This window comes from Diuraphis noxia, unplaced genomic scaffold (assembly GCF_037042655.1).
Source record: "Diuraphis noxia isolate RWA-SAM2 unplaced genomic scaffold, SU_Dnox_SAM2 contig0002, whole genome shotgun sequence".
NCBI lineage: Eukaryota > Metazoa > Arthropoda > Insecta > Hemiptera > Aphididae > Diuraphis > Diuraphis noxia.
Window position 1 is genome coordinate 56,189,224 of NW_028301712.1, and position 6,000 is coordinate 56,195,223.

Sequence of the window (6,000 nt, forward strand, 5' to 3'; positions counted from 1 at the left end):
GCTTATACGCTCTGTTATCTCTATCAATTTTTTTTTATTACTTTCTATTTCTTCCTCATTTGTTCTTATTTTTCTCTCTGGCAACAGATTGAATAAAACATTGAGAAAAAAAATGTTTAATATTATGTGACTAAATAATAATTAGTAACTGAAATTCGCAGTAATGAATTATATAGAAAGATTATACAATAGTTCATTTTTGACAAATATATAAAATTAGGCACCTTTAAGAAATTAAATTAAAATTATGAGGTTGTTTGTAGTAATGTTTATCTTATCGTAAATAATTTAATAGAATATATTATATATGTATGTATATTACATAATATGTAAATACAGAGTTAAAATATTAGGTATTGGTAATAGAAATAAAATATTATTTTGTAAATTTTAATTCAACAAAAAACATTTTATTATTATAATGACTGTAGAATTTAAATAAAACTATCGATATTATTAGGTATATTACAAAATAATCAGAGGAAAATAAATGAAAAATATTATATTATAAAAAATTTGATAAAATTATTGCGAGATCAAAATGAGCTGTAAACACTCATACATATCATGGAGTTAATTTAACTTGAAATCATAACCCAAGGTGTAATCGAATAAGTACACAAGGAGAAGAGGTGAAAATATGAACTTTCCAATCAACTTTTATATATAGCGTTAATAATCAAACTTTGCTCACGTATTTCGATTTCTTCTTGTTACGTTTATTATTGAATCAACGCAACTAGGGACAAAAGATTTGGAAGCTATATGGGAGAGTTAAGAAATGGAAGGTTGAAAAAAATCCGTTATTTGGTTCATTGTTTTCATTTCCTCTTTATTGGGTCGTAACACCCGATAGCTTGGTGAGGAGAGAGTAAAACTGCCAAATTATTGCGTTTCTATATTGTTCACACCGGGGGACTTTCAATCACAAAAACAACGCCACCTCTCTTCGTTATCCTCTTAAATGGGTTCTCTCCATATATAAACAGCCATCTAGATATTCCACTCTCAAACGATAAAAGTGGGTGAGAGGTACATAACATTAATGCTGCTCATAACGTGGACAAAACCGTCAAAATACCAACATCTCACTGTAATAGTATTTTGTTTATTGCCATCCATCCAACGTTAACCTTTAAATTGGACACCGGACATTATTTCTTATTTAAAATACAGAACCTACTAATTGCTTTAAGATTTTTTGTTAAATGAAACTGTAAGTTAACATATTATTATGATATGATTTAAAAATAAATCTCGTTAACTCATACTGCAGGCTTATTAAAAAAAATACATCAAGTAATAGTAGCTACGTCTCAACTCTAAAATAGATTCAAACTTCAAGATCTATTTTGATCAAGAATAAATTAAGGTTTCAATTTCCGTGGATTATTTTGCAAAGTCTGAAAGACCTATAAATAAATATAGGTTTTATAGCTAAAATTCATTTGCGCACATTTGCCTTTTTTACAACTTATTCACGCAAAAAAAAACACAACTTGATGACACCCATATATTTTGGCTACCTATGACGAAAATCCTTAGTACCATAACTTTTTTGCGCACACATTCTCCTTCTCACTTTAACAGGCTTAGGATGTTTTTTTTTTTGGATTCATACATGATACATTGATCTTCGAAGCAATTTTATATCATTACGTCTAAGTTTGTTGTATAATTATTCTCTTATTTTACTTTTCATGATTATGAGTGTCGATTACTTTTATAATTTTGTTTAATTTATCAACAATAACACTCGCAGGACATTTCTTATTTGCACATCTAAAATTTGAATATCTAACCTAACCTAAAACGATATTTACTTAAATTTATAATCACCGATATTATACTGAATCATAAATACTGAAACTGTACTAAAAGTAGTTAGGTACGAAAAATCTAAATTAATATAATCTACACTACCGGTATCGCTTATAAGATAATATTGCTATAAAATATTTTATAGTTTGTATTATAGTCTGTAGTGATACTCCTATGTATACATAATACCTGTGTGTGAATGTGTCGTTGTGTGGAAACGAATTTCAGCTGGTTTTATTCCTATGATTACATATTATTTATTGGTATATGGATTTCACAGTTTATCAAATTTTTTTTTAAATAATGAAGACATTTATAAAATAGAAAATATAAGCATAAGATTTCGGCATGTCTAATTATTGTTACTATGTAAGCCATTTTGAAGCAGTATGTTGCCTAAGTAGAACAACATTAAAACTAAAATAAAATAAATATTTATTATTATAGTTACCTAAAAGATATCATTATAAGTAAGTGGATATTTATTTATTGTAGATCATATAGTTTGGATCATAGACCTAACCGAAAAGATAATTCAGCCATATCATAGGGTCATCATCAAAATTATGACACTAAGATGCAATATTTTATATTGGCCGTGTTCAATAAGTTGCTTATGTTTTTGTTTATGATGGGTTAGATTTGAAAAACTTATTATAATTAATTTATGTTAATAGAATTATTTTTAATAAACAGTTAAAAAACAAATTAAAGGAGTTAAGGTAAATATTTTGAATTATAGAAATTTAAAATTGCAAATAAAGTACGCTGACAGCAATTTTACTGTTGTGTTAGGAAGGTAGGTAGGTAGGTATGATCACCTAATTATAAATTAACTAAGTAATATATAAGACGGCTAGGCTACACGAGACAAAATGCAAAAGCATTTAAAACTTTGTTTTAAACTATTTTACATTCTCTGCGTATTACAAACACTAAACAAAGATTGTACGAACCCGATATTATTAAATACAGTGCACATAGACATAATCATGAAAAACATTTTTAGGTAATTATCTTATAAATACTTTGATAAATACTTAGAATATAATGAAATAACTTAAGTTATTAGAAATTAGTTTAGACCGTGAAATATTAATTCCAAAACGCTTAGTTTCTGAAAATGAGATTTTTCTGAATAACCGTTACAATGTGCTCTTTATACAATATTAAAAATTAAATCGAAATTTAAAGTTTTAATCATGTTAAAACTGAAAATAAACTGTAAGAGTTGCATACAAAAATAAAATGTTTAATATCACCTGACAAATAATATTTAACATAATATTATGTCGTATAATGTAGAAAATGCCAATAAAATGTCAGTAAATATTATTGACCTTCATAAATTTATTCAAAAACTTATAAAAGTTTAGTTACGTAACAAAATTATACAAACTATTAGAACCGATGCTGGAGTTTCATAAGTGTCTGATTGCCGACGCCATTTTAATAACAATTTAAACCTCCAACTCAGTTGGAAATTTCAAGTTGGTGAAAAGTTTTTCAATAAGACGTGTTTCTCATTCTTCGTACTTTCCATTATCCTTTTTCTAAAGACTAGTCAACATTGTCTCATGCGGTTTATATATAAAATAAGTTAAAATGAAGGATTTTTTTATTAATTCTTATTTTTTTTAGCTCTAGTATAAAAATACGTAGTAGTCAAGTATGCGACCACTTATATGTCATAAAATATCTAAATTCACGAACATTTTCAGTTTTTATATATTAGAATATATTATACTATCAATGGATTAAAAAATACATTTTTTGTATGTTTCACTCGGATGTTTTTTTACATTATTCGATGTCTGAAATTTTGTATACTGTAGTTTGTTTTTAATTTGGGTTAAAAAACACAGGTAACACTATAACACTTTTTCTGACTCACAAAAAAATCTTGCTATAATACAATAACTAATTGTTAGATTTAAATAAAAAATATATATAATTTAATCACTAACATTTAGATACCAATAATCTGTTGGTCCAATAGACGTAAAAACATTAAAACTGTACAACTATTGTATTATGACCAAAAATTAACTAAAATTATAAATATTATGAAATATTATTAAAGTTCTGTTGTATTATTTAGATTAATTTTCCAACTAAGAGCAAAGTGTTATAATCAATAAATCTAATTATTGGCATCCTGATTGGAGCACCATAATATTATGATTATATTATTTTAAAAACAAGTATCTTAATATTATATTTTTAACACAAACGGACTATAACGTAATGTATTAAATATAAAAGAATTTCTATAATCTATGTGATTACTATATATGTATCATGTATTATAAATTATTATATATTCAATGAAAACATCAAAGGGTGGTTACCTACCCATACAGAGATTTTATGTTTATATATATTATTATATATGTAATTTAAAATAGTAGTGAAATGTAATGTATCAAAGAAAACAGGATTATAATGTGAAAAAAAACAAAAAAAGTATTTACCATTCAAGTAGGTATAATAATTTTAATAATATCTACTTTTAATTTATTCAAGAAAAAACAATGAAAGATCCACTATCAAAGATTAGGTCGTATATTTTTATTTAAATAGTTTAAGTATTTAATAAAAAAAAAACCTGAAATAAAATTTTTTTTTTTTTGATTATCCGACCAAGGTAGGTATAAGCCACAGAACTAATTCAATATAAATACCTATTATTTTGAAAATATAATTAAATAAATAGTTAAATAACAGATACCAGAATAATTATATTTGTTTTTTTTTTCATAATTACTTGTTATTTTTCTACTAACATATAAAAAATAATTTTGTAAATTTACCAGCGTGTTTAAAAATTTAAGAAAAATCAAACTTACAAATATATTATTCTATATTTTCAAATAGTAAAAATTCGTACCTATATAATCAGTATTCAATAATCTAATTTTTTTAAAAGTATGATGCTAATTAAGAATTATAATTGATTTACTTTGCTTTAATATTCACAAATATCACAAATCGTACATTTAAGTACGAATACTGATACCTCTGAAGAATATCCGATAAAAGCAGGGGTCCCACAGAGGTCAGTCCTTGGCCCCACCTTGTATTTCTTACTATGATATCCCTGTTCCACAAAAATGTCAATTAGCAATGTGCATAGACGACACTGTTATCTTAACACAACATAAAAATCTTGAAAATTCAATAATAGATCTAAAAATTTCAGACTGGTTTATAAGATGGAAACTCGCTCTTAACCCAATTAAGAACCAAGCGAAAATATTTACCATAAAGAGATTTACAAACCCGACTCAATTAAAAATTAAAAATCAGCCTATATTATGAAATAATAATAAATAATCAATTCAATATCTCGGAGTTTACCTTTATGAAAAAATTAAGATGGAAAATGCATATAAATAAAAAATTTAACTAAGCCTATTTATGATTGAAAATCTTATAGGTACCTCTTAATAAATTACAGCTCAACACTTCAGATTAAATGATCATTTCTCTATTCATTACACATCAGTAATAAGACTATTAATTAATATGCATGCCCAATATGAGCAGCCGCATCCCAAACAAAAATTACAAACGATACAAAAATAATATCTCTGAATAGCTCTTAAAGCCTCAATGTACATGTGAAACACACAACTCCACAATGAAACTGGAATACCATACCTAACCACATGGCAAATGAACAATTTACAAAATTTCATTAGAATCTAAAAACAAGAGAATGTGTTCCTTACTTCACCATTGGAAAAGAACCAAAAACCGCGAACTAAAGCCACCACAAGATATTTTACTTGAAGCAGTTGAAGCTCAAGAAGAAGATTATCCAGACTCATAATCAAGCTAAAATTTATCCATAAACTTATTTTTTAATTAATCAACTTTATAATATTGTAAAAACATTGTAAAAATACTTGATGTATTGAAACAATTATATTAATATATTTAAAAAAATATATTCACAAAACGACTTTTTTTTTGTTATTTTGAATTATTCATACAAATATTTAATGATTATTATGTTACGCAGATGAATACAATGTAATGATAACACTATATTATTAATAATCAAAAAAACGAAAAACAATTTGAAAAAAAATTTGTCATTCAATAGTTTGAAAATGGCAAAATAAAATTATATGTCATCATTGTAATGTGATGTAAATTAAGAGGCACGATTTG